The sequence below is a fragment of the Lepus europaeus genome, chromosome 7, assembly GCF_033115175.1.
Source record: "Lepus europaeus isolate LE1 chromosome 7, mLepTim1.pri, whole genome shotgun sequence".
Classification (NCBI taxonomy): domain Eukaryota; kingdom Metazoa; phylum Chordata; class Mammalia; order Lagomorpha; family Leporidae; genus Lepus; species Lepus europaeus.
The window spans coordinates 97,407,706-97,425,378 of record NC_084833.1 but is presented as its reverse complement, the minus strand read 5'-3'; the positions used below and the strand labels follow the sequence as shown (position 1 = coordinate 97,425,378).

Sequence of the window (17,673 nt, the reverse complement as noted above, 5' to 3'; positions counted from 1 at the left end):
GGGCTCTAGTTCGAGTCCTGGTTACTCCACTTCTGATCCAGCTCCCTGCTAATGCATCTAGGATAGCAGTGGAAGATGGCTCAAGTCTTTAGGCCCCTGCATCCACATGGGAGAGCCAGAAGAAGCTCCTGGCTTCAGATCAGCTCAGCTCCAGCCATTGCAGCCATTTGGGTAGTGAACCAGCAGATCCAAGACTCCTCTATTTTTCTCTACCTCTCTCTCTCTGTAACTCTGTCTTTCAAGTAAATAAAATAAATCTTTAAAAATGATATAATTTGGAGATGAGAAAACATTTATCTTGAAGTATGGGAGACCAATAAGTAGTGGCAGCTCCCACTATGGTTGTGACTTCTGACAGGGTTGTACCATCGAGGGTGGTAGAAAAAGAGAGTTGGGAAGTATACAGTAGGATGAACCCTGACTCATCTGCTTTTCAATACATTGAGATGGGGTGAGCAGGCATTTTGCATATTATCTAATTCCTCACAGTGTTATCAAGTATTGTCCATTAGTATCATTCTTTTACCAAGGAGAAAATTAATAGCATCTTGAATAGAGGAAACCCTGCCAGCTAACATGATCATTGTTCAAAGATCCTCCTCCCAAAATGGCTGGATGGAGAATGGGAAAGGGAATTATTCGGAGCAAAATTTCCACTGATTTTTTTCTCAAAATGTGGAATAAGTAAAAATCCAGTGGAGAATGCCTTAGCAAACGTAGTAGCAGAAGCAGCTCCACCTCAGGGTAAAATCCAGTATCCAGAATCACACCAGACTCATTAGGAGAAAAGAAGTACAGACCTGCCTCCCACCACTCACAACTGACTCAAGGGGAAAAAAAATTATGGGGCTTTTGGGTGTCAATTATGTATTGTTTAAAATTGAAAACTAACAATAGCAGTCACTCAAAAATCCAAAAGGATCGTGAGTCAGTACTGATGAGCATAACAAGTCCTGGCTAACTACTTTAAGAAACTTTCTAATTAAAAAAATACATATAATTTAAATAAAAACTGGGGATTGCTAATTATTCTGTGACTCACTCAAAGAGTATTTTGGGCAAATTTTATGTTACTTATTTCCTCCTTCAATAAACCAAGAACTTTGGTTCTATCAGTTGAGAGCTTGCCACTGATAGGGACTTGATGGAATAGGAGAATAATAAATAATTAAGTAGTAGGAAGGGAGATACCTGAGCCCTAATCCTCTCTTTCATGGAGGAAAATTCAAAGATTCAACAAAACTATCAAGTTAATAGTCTGACCTGTCTTTAGTGTAATAAAAACAAGCTATGAAGCATTTCCCACTGGTACTATTGAGAAATCTCAATTACTGCTCTTGTGGGCAGAAGGTTAATCCTTCCAAATTCTTTTCATTTTGAAGAGGTCATATGTCAATGGTAGCCCTGTCCTCCCAAGAGATACCAAGTCATCAGTACTGACACATATACCTATACAGTGTTCCCCTCAACTGCCTTATACTCTGGAGGAAACCGAGAACTCTGACCTTACTCCACCCTCAACAACAGTTCTTTCCATCAACAGATTCCCACTAAACACTTACTTTGGGCCAAATAATCTGAATTCAGAGTCTGTCTCTTCCTTATAGCAATTTACAGGCTACTGACACAGAATCAAAGAAACAAAACTGTAATCAAATATGATTGCTATAATAGAGCTACGTACATGGAGTCACAGGAGATAAACAGATGGAGAGTAACACCAAACACGTTATGAGAACTACAGATAAGGAAGAGGGTCAGAGCAGACTTCTCCAACTAATATGAGTGATATTTCAATTGGACAGTTAAGGATAAGCAAGAGTTTTCCTTATATGTGTGTTCTCTTCTCATCTATAAGATCCCTGAAGTAGGGCCAGACTTTGTTCAGAACTAAATTTATAGCAACTAGCACTTCACCTAAGATATTTACTGAAGGAAGAAAGGAATAAAAGAAGGGAGTGGGAAAGCTACATATTCCACAGTTATGAAGAATGGGTATAACAGAAGACCTTTGACTTGCCCAGCCTCTCTTCTCTGAAATCTGCTGATCTTGTCCATAGATATTGTGTTAAAAGTACATTACATTTTTACTCTCTACTGCTTGAATTTGGTCCCTAGACACAGTTGATAGGCACAGAAATGGGCTTTTAACACAAGGTGTATTAGAGGGCCTTCTTTGGAACTTGGAATTGAAATCCAGAAAGAGAGCTTTAACCTTCCTGGACAGTTGAATCTATAGCTTATAAACTTGGGAGCTATGGAAGGTCCATGTCTTCTACCATCTGAACAGATGTAAAAGGAAGGCAGTTCACAAAGCAAAAAGAATGAAGTAGATATGCTGAGAAAAGCAGACATGAGAGATAGGAAACACAATCTAGATTTCTACTGCCTCCCAGGTCCTGGTTCCTGATGCCTAATTACATTCCTGTCTTGGGGTTCCTTAAGTTTCCCCACTCTTCTTTCCAGCAAATTTTCTCTTTGATATTGAAGCCAAGTTTACCATTATCTGATATGTAGAACCAAAAGCATTCTATCCAATGACAAGTGAGGACTGACTGAAAAACAAAACAAAGGTTCATGTCAAAAGCCCTAAGGTTTGAAAGGGCTTGGTTGTTTGAAGAATGAGGAGTGAAATGTAGTCCTCCTTTAGTTAAAACAAAGGAGTAGGGTATTTAAATGCTGGAAAAATTCTTAGAGAATGAAAGTCAGTCATGCTGGAAACCGATTCATTTTCCTCTAAAAACATCTGGAATGTGCCTAGGAGTCATAGTCAAAAAGTCTAAGAAGGACATTTATTTAAGTTGGTTTTGTTTGTTTGTTTGTTTGTTTTGTTTTTGACAGGCAGAGTGGACAGTGAGAGAGAGAGAAAGGTTTTCCTTTTTCCGTTGGTTCACCCCCCATTGGCCACTGCGGCCAGCGCACTGCAGCCAGCACACCGCACTGATCTGAAGCCAGGAGCCAGGTGTTTCTCCTGGTCTCCCTTGCAGGTGCAGGGCCCAAGCACTTGGACCATCCTCCACTGCCTTCCCGGGCCACAGCAGAGAGCTGGACTGGAAGAGGAGCAACTGAGTCAGAATCTGACACCCCGACCGGGACTAGAACCCGGTGTGCCGGCGGAGGATTAGCCTATTGAGCCGCGGTGCTGTCAGGACATTTAAGTTTTATCTAACCAAGGGGAACAAAGGAAAACCTTCCAGAGACCTGTACTGCTCCATAGACTTTGGAAACAAAGTTTAAAAACTTGGAAATGGTCATTAAGAGCAGAGAATCATATCAGAATTGAAAAGAGAAAGACATACTGAAGTATGGCAACTTTTTACTCATTTACAATGAGTTGTTAAAATCACAAGACCAGGAATATGTGAAATCTGTATGTGCAGGACATTTTATATTATCCAACAATAGGATCACAATATCCCAATGTATACTGAATCAATCCACATATTCTACAATTTACTCCTTCGCTGTCCACACAACTGTTAATTTTCTACCACACTCTTGTGTACCTCCTCAATCACATTGGAAGTCATTAAAACAGCTCCTGATAATTTTTAGCCCTTTGCCTGCTATTTAGCAGAATCTGATGCACTATGGTACATGAAAACAAATATCCTAATATCCTCCTACCCATTCATACCATGGAAACATTGCGGCCTCACTTCTGGAAATTCTAACTTAATATATCACACAGTAAGCAGATATGCAGGATAAAGCTCATTAGCATTTCAAATTGTGTTACAAAATGAGAATTCCCTTGCAAATTATTGGTCTTCAAGGTTCCTTTAACTTGCTTGCTTCTCCAGCACAATTAAAATATTATGTGATTTTTCCAGAATAGCACTTACACATACTCTCCCAGGAATAGAATTATTGTTATGTGATGAGTTTGCCCTATATTGAATTTAAGATCATTGGCAAACATGATTCCAAGTCACAGCTCTGGGAAGTTTTTCAAGGAAGTCAAGAGTAGAAGTTGCTTTTTTTTTCTTTTTTTTTTTCTGTATGAACACAGGATGAGAAGTGAATCAAGCAAGTCCCTTCTGGTTTTAATAATTCACTGTTTGGTGTTATCTAGATCCATGTGACCACAAGACTGTGTATTGAGCATTCACTCAACAACAGCCCAGGACCATAAATAATCCATCTTCTCTCAGCCCAAGAGGCAGTTATTGATCTGGGCTGTGATCTTTCCTTACCTGACTTTTCTGAGGATTTCTAAAATAGCCCACCTTAGGGGAATTAAAAACCCAATTTTTTTTTGTCCTTTGACCAATTAAAAAATCACCATACCTTTCAGAAGTTGAATTCTGAGAAAAGAAACATCTACATTTGTTGTGACAATAAAATGTGTCCTAATACATTTCCTATCAGCTCTTCTCTTCCACTTCCCCCTTGGGTGGCAGTCACCAAATACTTGAACAATCACCTGCTGCCTTCCAGGGTACACATTAGCAGGAAACTAGAATCAACAGAAGAGTTGTGTCCTCAGAGGATAAAAAAAGAACCTCATTCATCTGCTCACTTACATGCATTTCTGTATCTTAAACCTAGGAGCTCTGATGTGAGATGTGGACGTCCTAAGCAGTGTCTTAACTGCCAGGCCAAACACTCACTCCCAGATTGCCTTTCTTAAACTTCCACATTTGAGAGAGAACATGTGTTATTTGTTTCTCTGCATCTGGCTTACTTCACTTAACATAATAACCTCCAGTTCCATCCATTTCGCTGGAAATCTCAGGATTTCATTCTTTCGACTAAATAATATTCTACACTTTATGTAAATCACATGTTCTCTATCTATTCATCCACTCATTAACATCTCAGTTAATTCCTGATCTTGGCTACTGCACATAGTGCTAAGGAACATGGGAGTGCAGGTATCTCTTTCACATGCTGGTTTCACTTCCTTCAGATATATATGCAGAAGTGAGAGAGTGGGTCTTATGGTAGATCTATTGTTAGTTTCTTGAGAAATATCTATACTTTTCTCCACAATGTCTGTATTAATTTGTAATCCTACCAACAGTGTTGCCAGCATTTGTTTCTTCTGTGTATTATTTATTGGTTGGTTGGTTTGCCTTTTTATAACAGCCAATCTAACCAGACGGAAAAGATAACTCATTGCAGTTTTGCTCTGCATTTCCCTAATAGTTAATAATATTGAGCAGTTCTTAATATATTTGCTGTCTATTTGTATTTCTCCTTTTGCTAAATGTCTATTCATATCTTTTGCCCATTTCTTAACTGGGATGTTCATATTTTTGTTGTTGAGTTCTTTGAGTTCTTACATAGTCTGAAAATTAATTCTTTGTCAGATGAGTAAGTAGTTGGCATATATTTTCTCCCATTCTGTTGGCTGTTGCTTCACTCTGTTGATTGTTTCCTTTGCTGTGCAGAAGCTTTTTAGTTTGATACAACCTTATTTATCTATTTTGCTTTTATTACCTGTGACTAGGGGACCTTATCTAAAAAAATCCTTGCCTATGCCAATGTCTTAAAGTGTTTTCTTTATATTTTATTGTAGTAATATAAAAGATTTATGTCTTAACATTTAGATCTTTGATCCATCTTGAGTCAATTTTTGTATATGCTTGGCATGGAGGTATTTAGGTTCAATATTCTGCCTATGGATATCCAGTTATCCCAGAACCATTTATTAAAGAAACAGTTCTTTCTCTAGTGAGTATTTTCAGCATCTTTGTTGAAAACCAGTTGGCTGTAAATGTGTGGATTCATTTCTAGGCTCTCTATTAGGTTCCACTGTTTTCTGTGTCTGTTTTTATGCCAGTACTATGCTGTTTTGGTTACAGTCATTCTGAAGCATGTCTTAACATGAGATATTGTGATGTTCCCAGCTTTGTTTTTTATTATTCAAGATTGCTTTGGCCATTCTAGGTCTTTTTATGCTCCCATATGTATTTAAGATTTTTTCATATTTCTGTAATAAATGCCATTGGAATTTTGATGTACATTTTATAAGATCTATAAATCAATTTGGGTAGCATGGACATTTTAATCCATGAACATGGCAGTTCTCTATATGTTTTAAATGTTGATTTTTTTGTTCTTTTATTTGAAAGGTGGAGAGAGAGAGAGAAATCTTCTTTCAGCAAGTTCTCCTCCCCAGATGACTATAATAGCCAGTACTGGGCCAGGCCAAAGTCAAGCAAATTCAGGAGCCAGTAACTCCATCCAGGTCTTTCGCATGGTTGGCAAGGACTGGTAAGTAAGTCATCATATACTGTTTCTTGGGATGTACATTAGCAAGATGATAGATCAGAAGCAGAGGTGGAATTGGATCCCAGGCAGTCTAACACAAGATGTGAGATTCGTAAACAGGGGTTTGTGCACACAAAACCCATCCCCTGTCTTTCCATTATCTTTTGTATGTGTTTTACTCAATTTATTTCAGTAGTGTTTTATAATTTTCATTACATTGATCTATCACTTCCTCGGTTAAGCTTATTCTAAGGTATTTTACTACTTGTGTAGCTATTTTGAACAAGTGATTCATAATTACTCATAACTCAAGAAAAAATTACATTAAGAAATGCTATGAAAACCAAAATCCTAAAAGAATTCAATAACTTGGTGATTAATTATATTTAACTAAATTAAGAATGAAACTAAAATAAGTTTCTTCTTGCCCTACCAAAAAAAGATATTCCATGCAAATTGAGTAAAAAACAAATAGGAATAGCTGAACGTATATCAAATAAAATAGACTTTAAATGAAAATAGAAAAAAGAGATAAGATAGGTCATTATATAATAAGAAATCAATCCAGCGAGAGAGAATGACAATTATAAATATATGTGTACCTAATATTAGAGCAGCTAAATATATAAAGCAAGTATGAGTATTTTTTTAAAGATTTTTATTTACTTATTTGAGAGAGAGAGTTACAGACAGTTAGAGGGAGAGAGAGAAAAGTCTCCCTTCCATTGGTTCACTCCCCAAATAGCCATAACAGCTGGAGCTGCGCCAGTCCGAAGCCAGAAGCCAGGTGCTTATTCCTGGTCCCCCACGTGGGTGCAGGGGCCCAAGCATTTGGGCCATCCTCTACTGCTTTCCCAGGCCACAGCAGAGAGCTGGATTGGAAGTGGAACAGCTAGGAGTAGAACTGGTGACCATATGGGATGCCGGCACTGCAAGCAGAGGATTAACCAACTGCACCATGGCACTAGCCCCACAAGTGTGAGTATTATTAGAACTAAAGGAAGACAAACAGAAATCCGGCCTGAGAATCAGCCCTTAAGACATTAGGATCTGGCTAAAAAGCCCATGAGAGCATTTCAGGCATGGAAAGCCAAGACACTGTGACAAAAAATGACCTACATGAAGGATCTCTGTGAGTGAGACCTCAGTGGAAAGAAGGGGCCATCAAAGAAGGTTGTACGTTTCTCTGAAGAGAGGAGAGAACTTCTACTTTGCGTATGACCCTGTCTAAATACTAATGGAATTTGTGGACTCAAAAGGCTTCAATAGCCTTGGCAGCTCATGGCAAGAGCTTTGGGTGATCATTGACATCAAAAATAAGAGTGTTACTTGTTAAATCAACAACAGGAGGCACTGTGCACTTACTCCCCAGATAGGACTTCTGTCCTTAATGTGTTGTACTGAGAATTAACTGTAAAACTTGTTTTCAAGCAGTACTTTATGCTTTGGGGGGGATGCAAATTGTTGAAATCTTTACTTATACAATTGGTCTTCTGTATATTCAGTTAATTAAAAATGAATCTTAATGAAGAATGGAATGGAAGGGGAGTAGGAGGTTGGGATGGGAGTGGGGGTGGGAGGGTGGGTATGGGGGGAAGAACCACTATAGTCCCAAAGCTGTACCTATGAAATTTGTATTCATTAAATAAAAGCTTTCTTAAAAAATAAAAATGCTACTGATTTTTGTATGTTTGTTTTGTATCCTGAAACTTTACTGAATCAATTTATAAGGCCTTTAGGTGAAATATTTAGATTTTCTAATACAGAGAATTTGTCTTCTTCCTTTCTTGTTTGTATATATGTTATTTCTTTCTTGCCTAATTGTTCTGACTAAAATTTCCAGTAATATATTGAGTGAGAGCAGTGAGAGTGGAGATCCTTATCATGTTCCAGATTTTAGAAGAAATATTTTTCCCAAAGAAATCTTTTATTTAAGGAATACAAATTTCATAAGTACAACTTTAGGAATATAGTGATTCTTCCCACCATACTCACACGCCCACCCCCACTCCCAGCCCACCTCCTCCTCCCTCTCCCACTCCCAGTCCCATTCTCCACTAAGATTCATTTTCAATTAACTTTATATATAGAAGACAAACTTTATACCAAGTAAAGATTTCAACAATTTGCACAAACACACACACATATACACACACACACAAAACTGAGAAAAAGTTTTACAGCTTATTCTCATGATACAATTCATTGAGGATAGAAGTTCTGCATGGGAAGTACACAGTGACTCCTGTTGTTAATTTAATGACTATCAGTCTTATGTATGACATCAGTGATCACCCAAGACTCTTGACATGAGCTGCCAAGGCTATTGAAGCCTTTTGAATCCACAACCTCTGTCAGTATTTAGACAAGACCATAAGCAAAGTGGAAGTTTTCTCCTCCCTTCATAGAAAAGTACATCCTTCTTTGATGGCCATTTCTTTCCACTGGGGTCTCTATCACAGAGATCCTTCATGTAGGTCACTTTTTTTTGCCACAGTGTCTTAGCTTTCCATGCCTGAAATGCTCTCGTGGACATTTAAGCCAGAACAGAATGCTTTTAGGGCTGATTCAGAGGTCAGAGTGCTATTTAAATTGATTGTCATTCTATGAGTTTGCTAGGTAGACTGCTTAGAGGAAATATTTTCACCTTTGCCCCATTCAATATTATTAGCTGTGGGTATGTCATACATATCCTGTATTACGTTGAGGTATATTTCTTCTGTAACCAATTTGCTCAAAGTTGTTATCACACAAATGGATGTTGCATTTTATCAAACAAATTTTCTGCACCTTTTGAAGAGATCATATAATTTTTAACCTTCATCCTGTGACTATATTCATTTATTTGTGTATGTTAAACCATTCCTGCATCCCTGTGATAAATTCCACTTGGTCATGGTAAATAATCTTTTTGATACACAATGACTCAATTTGCTAGTATTTTGTTAAGAAGTTTTCATCTATGTTCTTCAGAGATAGTGACTACAGTTTTTTTTTTTTATTGTGTCCATATATGGTTTTGGAATCAAGGAAATGCAAGCCTCATAGAATAAGCATGGACAGGCTCCTTCCTTTTAAATTTTTGGAACAGTTTGAGAAGAAATGATGTTAGTCTTTCCTTAAAAGTTTGGTAGAAGGGCTGGCATTGTGGTATGGCAGGTAAAGCTGCCACCTGCAATACAGGTATCCTATGTACCAGTTCATATTCCAGCTGCTCTACTTCTGGTCCAGCTCCCTCTAATGGCCTGGGCAAACAATGGAAGATGGACCAAGTGTTTGTTTCCCTGCACCTATATGGGAGACCTGGATGAAGCTCCTGGCTCCTGGCTTCTGCCTGGCTCAGCCCAGGCCTTTGTAGCCACTTCAGTAATGAACCAACAGATACATGATTTCTTTCTTTCTTTCTTTCTTTCTTTCTTTCTTTCTTTCTTTCTTTCTCTCTCTCTCTCTCTCTCTCTCTCTCCCCCCCCCCACCTTGTCTATAACTCTGACTTTAAAATAAACTAATAAATACTAAAAATAAACATTTGGTAGAATTTAGTTTGGAAGCCATCTGTGCTGAGCTTTGCTTTGTTGGGAGACTTTTGATTACTGATTCAATTTAGCTCATGCTCATGATTAGTCTGATCAGGCTTTCCCTGTCTTCATAGTGCAATTTTTGCATGTTATATGTATCCAGAAATTTATGCATTTCTTCTAGGTTGTCCTATATTTTGCATGTAACTCTTCATAATAACCCCTAGTGTTCCTTTGTATTTCTGTGGTACCAACTTAAATATCTCCTATGTTCATTTCTGGTGTTATTTAACTGAGTTAACTGAGTCTTACCTTTTTTTCTTAGTAAAACTAGCCAAATGTTTATCAATTTTGTTTATCTCTTTTAAAAAAAACTCTCATTCACCTTGTATATTGTGCTTTTAGCTTGTATTTCATTTATTTCTGCATCTTTGAGTGCTACTGTGTACCCCTCATATCTTCTTCCACTGTAGTGAATAACAGCAGCAGTGAGGGTGGGGACACTCTTTTTAGTCCCAGCGAGTGGGTGTATAGTTGCCAGGGCACTGCCTCTCAGACCACAGTGGCTGGAGTTAAGACTGTCCAGAGTCTCAAAGGGAATGCTCAGGTCCAGATGTTGGCAGGGGTGTGGTCATGCTTACAGTATCACTAGCTTGAAGTCCATGCAGGTCCCCAGACTGCCAGCCCCAGGTTACTACACAATGTCTGGGCACCAGCTACCTTTTCTTCCCCCAAGCAGGCAATTACTCGCTCCTTGATATGTTGCCTAGACTTGGTGGAGGAATGAAGTAAGGAGTCCTGTGGCTACCTATTCCACAATGCTAGATCACACTCACAGCCCACAGTCCTCCAAGATCAGCACAGCACAGGTGACGGACAAAGCTCATTTTGCTAAGGGCCAATTGCTGCTGACATGGTCTTACAGCCTGAGGCCACTACAACCAATCACAGTTGACGCTGATTAGGATATAAGACCAACTCACTGATATTATGGGTCTCCACATAAGATGGGTACAGATCCAGAGGCTCCATTGAAGGCACTAGCCAAGGGTCAGAGACCATCAGCATCTTCCTAGTGGGGGTTTTACCAGCTCTAAGATGCAATCCTGTGCTCACTTTGGTGCCCTATTTGCCAGTTGCTAGAGTTTGGCTCCTTGCTGTCTGCTCACAGTCGTGGGAGGAGTGGTGAAAGCTGTCATTTGGTTACCCAGGGTGTCACTAACCTATATTGTGCCTGACTCTTGCAGACACAGGTACCTGCACTGTCTTGCAGATGAAGTGCAGGCCCATGCAAAACTGGGGATAATGCAGACCCAAATACTCACCTGTCCTACCACCTGATAGCCACCTGATGCTGGGGCACCTCTAGAGTCTCTATCTAGTGTTGGGTCTCCATCTACAGGTATCGGCCTGGGGAAAGGGCCCTCTGGGCTCCATCTGGTGTTGGATTTCACTGCAGTGGAACTGACACTCTTCTTCAAGGCAAAGCTCTGATGTCATTTTCCTGCCCTACTCTCCCGAAGTTAAAATACTCCTCGCCTGAGATACCAGAGATTGGGGGAAGGGTGGTGAAGATGATTCTTTGGCAGTACAGCTGACACTAAGTTGGGTTGTACCCTAGTCTCACAGTCATTGGGCCCTACAAGGTCTTGGGGGTACCTAACAAGCCTGCTAATATTAGGCTGGCAGTGGTACAAGTAAAAACAAGGCATCCCACATGAGTACCAGTCTCCTTTGATGCAGATTCAATGGCTATGTCTGCAGACACTGACCTGGCAATAGAGTCCTTCTGACTTTAAATGGAATTGGGTCTTACCTTAGTAGGCCCAGTACTGAGCTTCAAGGCAAAGTTCTAAGCTCATACTACCCCTTTCCCCTCACCCCTCAACTTCCTAGCACCTGGAGTCCTGCTCCTCTATTAACTGGAGGTCAGGGGAAATGTAATAGAGACAGCTCCTTGGCCAAATGTCCAAGGAGAACCTAATAACTCAGGTTTGAAAGTACATGGCCAGGGCCGGTGCTGTGGTGCAGAAGGTTAACGCCCTGGCCGGAAACACCGGCATCCCATATGGGCGCTGATTCTAGTTCTGGCTGCTCCACTTCCAATCTAGCTCGCTGCTATGGCCTGGGAAAGCAGTAGAAGATGGCCTACATCCTTGGGCCCCTGCACCCACGTGGAAGACCCAGAGGAAGCTCCTGGCTCCTGGCTTCAGAACGGCGCAGCTCCGGCCATTGCGGCCATCTGGGGGATGAATCTGTGGATAGAAGACTTCCCTCTCTATTTCTACCTCTCTCTGTAACTCTTTCAAATAAATAAAATAAATCTTTAAAAGAAAAAAAAAGAAAGTACAGGGCCAGAAACAGGAGCCATAGAGCCCTAATTCTCAACTTCATAACAGTGGGCCTGGAACAAGGACCCCCAATCTAAGACTGAGATTCAAGTCTAATTCCCTCTTCCTCTCCACACTGTGCTACTTGAAGCTAGGGGAGGGATGACACAGACAACCCTTTTCTTCCTATGTTCTTCAGTTTAACTTTTCTTTTTATTCTAGTTAAACCAGGCACTGTGGAGTGGCTTCTTTTGCTCTTGTGAAGGTGGATTGGCACATAAATTGTTCCAACCAGGGTCTCGGTGGGAAGACAATCACCAGTGCATCTTACTCAGCCACTATCTTGCTCCAGTCCCCAGTGATAACTCTTAATGATGAGCAACAGATGAAGTGCAGAGAGGCAATCAAAGGACATAAGAACCTTGATGTTCACAGGGTACATTGGAAGGCAAACTAACGGGATTAATGAGTCAGTCTCAGGCAGCCTTTTCCTGGATTGGTTTCTCTCTGTATGCAGTCAGAAAGCCTGTGCAACAGTTAAACACAACCCCTGGCCTCAGCAGCCCCTTTCTTCAAACTCAAGAGCAGGTCACCTAATAGTTGCCATAATAGTAATAGATATTGGATAAACCCACAGTTAAGGCCTGTTTAAGCTGTCTCCAAGGGTATTCAATTTCCTCTAAAGGCATTGTTTACAGATACTGAAACCAGAAGCTGCCGGTGATGCCCTGTGGACACAACTATGTAAGCAAGGTAATGCTGGGGCCAGCATTGTGGTGTAGCACGTTTAGCCACAGCTTGTTAACACCACCATCCTATACTAGAGTGCTAATTTGAGTTCTGCTGCCCTGGCTCTGATCCAACTACCTGCTAATGCACTGGGAAGGCAGCAGAAGATGGCTCCTTGGGCCCCTGCCACCCGCATAGGAGACCCAGATAGAGTTCCAGATTCCTGGCTTGCACTGTTCCACACCTGGCTGTTGTGACCATTTGAGAAGTGAACCAGTGGATAGAAAATGGATCTCTCTCTCTCTCTCTCTCTCTCTCTCTCTCTCTCTACCTTCCCTTTCTCTCTCCCTCTCTCTCACCTCTGCCTTTCAAATACACCAATAAATAAATCTAGAAAGAAAGAAAGAAACAGAAAAGAGGAAGAAACTGCTAAACTCCAGAATGATGTACTATAATTTTGGCTTAGTGTCAAAAGGTCAGCAAATAAATGCACATTTATACATTTTAAGTTAAAATAACTTTTCTAGGAAAATTGATGAATAATGTTTATGCTTTTAACTTTAGTCATCTTTTTCACTTAAGCAGTCAACCACCAGCCCTGATCACATAGGATCCAAGAGCTCTTCGTGTATGATGCTAAATCCTGCCCAAGAGTAGCAAGAGTCTGTCAGATAGTAGCATCACCTTCTCAAAGTTCTAAGAGCTAGACCCAGGCCTTCAATTACTGCATTATTAAGCCATTTTAATTATGACATCAAGTAGATGTTTGATAAATGATTACTGGAAAATGAATTGATAAATAATAACAGAATAAAGATGTGGAGATTCTTCCAAAGTCCATCTCACCTGGTCCCCTACAGCAGCCTAAACTAATCAATTTAAATGCTAGTGTTTTCCTTGCAAAAGTTCATTAGAGAATAACATAGTTTTAACCCATCCCTTGTTTTGGAGATATAATGATCTGTCTCTTTTCTAATCTAAGTCATGTAGTCTAAAATGCACATTATTTTTTCTTGTCTGTTCTGAAAGATATTGACAGTTTATTGCTAAATCTACTTAGTTTCCCCAGATCTCCCTAAGTGACTCATTTTAACAAACACTCATAAATATCATTTGATGCTGACAATGTGCCAGGCATTGTACTAGGTGTTGGGAACATTGCAGGAAACAAGATAGACACTACCTGCTTCTTAAACTACCTTCATCATGGGGCCAGCATTGTGGCACGATGGGTTCAGCCACTGCTTGTGATGCTGCCATCCTACATTGGAATGCCAGTTTGAGTCTTGGCTGCTCCACTTCCAATCCAGCTTCCTGCTAATGGGAAAGCAGCAGATGATGACCCAAGTATTTGGACCCCTGCCATTTACATGGGAGACCCAGATGTAGTTCCTGGCTCCTGACTTTGGCCTGGACCAACCCTGGCTGTTGCAGCCATTTGGGGAATGAACCAGTGGGAGGAAAATAAATAAATCTTTCTCTCACATTGTCTCGTCCTCGCAGTCACTGTGCTTTTAAAATAAACCTTTAATAAATACTCTAATCACAAAGGCATAAAAATACCCATTAAGAGTGCTTTTTTTAAGGTTCTGAAACAAATCCATTGATAAGGCCATGACTAGGGTAAATCAAGTAAGGCATCAACAGTGCAGAATTACAGGAGGTATCACTCTCAGGTTCCCCAGGAAGGACCATTCATTCCACAGCCCAGTCCCTCCCTGCTGGTGGATTCCCCCCTTCCTCCTCCTGTCTGTGTTTTGCTTTTTTGTAGCCAAGATTCCAGAATCTTATTTATCCCATTCATTCATAGCCCACTATAAATAAATATCTGGGCCTTTTTGCCATGTGTGCTTGCTATATCTTGGCATGGTTTGCAACTAGGAAGAGATTTTAAAGATTTGTTTAACCATAAACATCTTAGTCTTACTACTCCTCAGCAAGAAATGACTATTTTATTTTTTAGCTAATAAATTAGCAAGCAAACCTGAGAGTTATAAATAACTGTGTCTTACTCTGAGGTGTAGACAGATTTCATCAAATACAGATGCCTAAACTTATATGAGAGTTAAGGTGTTATGAAAAATCTCTTGCTGAAATAATGCACTGAGAAACAGGGTAAGGCAGCAGTAAAGAGGTTAGTGGTAAAAAGATCTGAGTCCAAAGTCAAGTTCTGACATTTGCCAGTTGGATTACAAAACAAGTAAGATATAATTCCTGCCACCCAGAGGTAGACATCTAATCGGAATGATAAATAGGTGACAAAACACAGTGAGACAAGCACAGGGATGGAGATGTTCACAGTCTTATGGAGCACAGCACAAGAAGCCCAGAGAAAGACAGGAGATGTTATGGTCCGATTGTCTGCGTTCCCTCCAAATTCATGTGCTGAACGAACACTACCCAGCAATGTGAGGGTAGAGACTAATGAACTACCTTCTGGTAATAAGGATTCAATGCAAATGGGCACAAGGAAATAAGAGACAGAAACCTAACTGTACATCAGGATAGTCACATTTCATTTAGAACATTCAGGAAGCAGCACAATCCTTAGCACACAGTTTTCCTCGGTTCTCCTGAAAGTGGATCCATTTCCCTTCTAGTGATCCACGGGTTTGGTGTCCTCACAAAAGAGACTTTAGAGATCGAGCCCTTCCCTCCCTTCAGGTGAGACACAGCAAGAAGGCTGTGGGAAAAACAGTGTTCACTCAACAGCTGACGGCGCCATGTTAGACTTCCCAGCCTGCATGGCTGGGAGGGAAAAAAGCCCTATTGTTCACAAGCTACTTACTATATTGTATGAGTATATTGTTAGAGCAGCCTATAGGGACTGGGGAAGGCTTAAGGAGAAAGAGCACCGGAACTGAATTTTTTTTAAGATTTATTAATTTATTTGAAGGCAGAGATAGAGAGAGGAAGGAAAGGATGGAGGGAGGGGAAAGAGTGAGAGAAGGAGAGAGGAAGAGCGAGAGAGAGAAAGAGAGAGAGAGAGAATCTTCCAACTACTGGTTCACTCCCTAGCAGGCCACAGTGACTGGAATTGGGCCAGGCTGAAGCCAGAAGCCTGTAACTCCACCTGGGTCTCCCATGTGGGTGCAGGGGCCCAAGAACTTGGAACATCTTCTGCTGCTTTCCCAGGCACATTAGCAAAGAGCTGGATTGAAAGCAGAACAGCCAAGAGTCTAACCAACACCCATATGGGATGCCACCACTGCAGGCAGTGGCTTAAACATGCTGTGCCAAAATACCAGCCCATTGAGCTGAATTTTAAAGTAAGACTCAAAGTTAACCATGAGTGGAAGAGAAAAAAGCAATCCAGGCAGAGGGGACCTCAGAACTGTTAAATGTTTCCAGAATGAAAGACTAAAAGATTGGTTCTGCTAATAAGGATTTCATGTAAATGTACAGAAGGAACAGAAATCTATATCTACATCAAGATACTCAGATCTCATTTAGAACATTCTGAAATCAACACAATTCTTAGCACTCAGTTTCCCGGGTTCTCCTCAAAGTGGATCCAAAGTGATCCATCACACGGATTGTTAAGCCTGCCTCTGCCTCTGCCTCTGCCTCCGCCTCCGCCTCCGCCTCCGCCTCCCCCTCCCCCTCCCCCTCCCCCTCTCCCTCTCCCTCTCCCTCTCCCTCCCCCTCTCTCTCTCCCTCTCCTTCTCCCTCTCTCTCCTGTTTCCCCAACTCCAGACACTGCTCTTTTTACCTCATTTCCTATGGTTTTCGTCTTCATGGTGTTTACTACCACTGAGCTTCTGCCTACCACATTTTCCCTGTACATCTTGGCTTCTTTTCATCCTACTGTCTGTTGATTTTTCTGTTCGTTGCATTCAAATTTGCCAAAAGAAGGAATCTGTTGGCCAGGCTTCATCCGAAATTGAGCAGCCCTGTCGAGCAGAGTTTTTATGTCAGGCCACTTCTGCTGTGTGTGCAGTGAGGTCACACAGCCCAGGGCACTCTGAGCTACACACAAATGGATTGGTTCAGAAGCACTGTCTCCAGTGTCCTGTGCAAATGTACTGAAGTACAAAATCAGTACTGCTAGTAAATACAAGCTCTTGGCCATGTTGGAAAATAAATGTGGAATTGGGAATGTCTAGGGCTGAGATAGATCCAGGTCCTGGACAGTTCTGTGGTCAGGTTTAAGATGCAGCAATGGGGCCAACACTGTGGCTCAGTAGGTTAAGCCTCTGTCTGAGGCATAAGCATCCCATATGGGCACTGGTTCTAGTCCTGGCTGCTCCTCTTCTGATCCAGCTCCCTGCTACGGCCTGGGAAAACAGTAAAAGATGGCCCAGGCAGTTGGGCCCTGCACCCACGTGGGAGACCTGGAAGAAGCTCCTGGTTTCCGGCTTCGGATCAGTGCAGCTCCTACCACTGCAGCCATTTGGGGAGTGAACTGGTGGATGAAAGACCTCTCTGTCTTTCCCCTCACTATATGTAACTCTACCTCTCAAATAAACAAATAAAAGTCTTAAAAAAAAAAAAAAAGATGTAGCAGGGTATTAGCTTCACCGGCACATATACTACAATTGGAATGATACAGAGAAGATCAGCATGGCCCCGAGCAAGGATGACATACTGATTCATGAAGTGTTCCATATTTTTAATCCCTAACTTTGTGATATTAATATCTCTGTTTTCAAGAAAAATAAAAAATCCATAAAAGATCATTCAAGTTGGATGACAATAAAAGTAATAGGATTTGAATTAATTTTTAGAAAGGTGTATCAGGAATGAATCTGTCCATGGATTCTGATATAGAGGAATGTCACATATGAAGGGACTTAAAGATCTTTGAAAAAGATTCTGACGGGATGGCCAAAGAGAGAAGTCAGCATTCACCTCCTCCCCTAACAGAGAAGATTCAAAT

The 17,673-nt window shown here is 40.9% G+C and overlaps 1 non-coding gene across 1 annotated transcript; it reads left to right on the top strand.

Annotated features, from left to right (window-relative positions):
• Window positions 1-17,302: 17,302 nt before the first annotated feature.
• LOC133764922 (U6 spliceosomal RNA) lies at window positions 17,303-17,408 on the top strand. Its single transcript, XR_009866491.1, has one exon. It is a non-coding gene; the product is annotated as a U6 spliceosomal RNA (small nuclear RNA).
• The last annotated feature ends 265 nt before the right edge of the window (window positions 17,409-17,673 follow it).